The sequence below is a fragment of the Salvelinus sp. IW2-2015 genome, unplaced genomic scaffold (assembly GCF_002910315.2).
Source record: "Salvelinus sp. IW2-2015 unplaced genomic scaffold, ASM291031v2 Un_scaffold2381, whole genome shotgun sequence".
Taxonomy (NCBI): domain Eukaryota; kingdom Metazoa; phylum Chordata; class Actinopteri; order Salmoniformes; family Salmonidae; genus Salvelinus; species Salvelinus sp. IW2-2015.
Window position 1 is genome coordinate 48,054 of NW_019943705.1, and position 1,108 is coordinate 49,161.

A 1,108-nucleotide genomic window follows, 5' to 3' on the forward strand; every position below is an offset into this window, starting at 1 on the left:
ACACATTATCAGACAGGTGAATTAAAACCATACCAGACCACATTCTGTATGGTCATTCTGGTGCGGCTGCTAATCCATGAGCACAACTGGAGGTGTAGAGGAAGTGACGTGCTGTATGGAACACTGAGAAACAGGAAGCACTTCAGACTATTTCTCCCGGAACACAAAATGCAGAAGATAGTGACAGAATATGGAACAGATTGTCAGTTACAGTCATTTACATTATTAATGAAGGGACACACCTGGTGCCCAATGATAAGACAATGAACTGCAATAGGATGTCACATCATCTGAATAGACATGTCGAAGCTTAGAGGGGCAGGAGAGCCTCCATGACTGACCAACATACACCTCTGAACTGTAAGAAGAGGTGGAAGAAGGAACAGGGGAGGAGGAGAGGGAAAGAGTCGCTCCTCAGGAACCGTTGAGGTGAGTTCTCGTCCTCCTTTCCTCTCTCCTCGTGCGGCCGGACAGCTTTTGGCTGTGGCCCAGAGGAATTCTCTAGTGGCCTTGGTAAATCTACCATTTAGAATAACAGCGGACTGCAGCCGGAGCCAGTGTGGGGGTCCTCACTGGGCGGCGTCCCAATGGCACCCTATTCCCTATATAGTGCACAATGTAGGGAATAGGGTGCCATTTTAGCATATGACTGTGGCCAGGAAGAGAGAGAGGGGGGTCTGACCTGGAGGTTAAACAGGAAGACACTGTTGATTGACTGCTCCTGGTTACTTGACTGCAGAAACCTCAATATTTATGTTAGCTCCCTGGGCTAATGCCTAGGAGTTTAGCTGAGTGGGCTTTCATAGTCTTGTGGTGTCACGTTAGTGTACAGACTGGCTTCAGTCTGGAGTCTGGAGATGGCTTCAGCTGTACAGCGCTCAGTGGTATCATCAGAAACACACCTGTCAATCAATCAAACTCATTTATCATAACAGGCAGGCAATCATACTAGTCAATCATACTAGTCAATCAATCATACTAGTCAATCAATCATACTAGTCAATCAATCATACTAGTCAATCATACATACTAGTCAATCAATCATACTAGTCAATCAATCATACTAGTCAATCAATCATACTAGTCAATCAATCATACTAGTCAATCA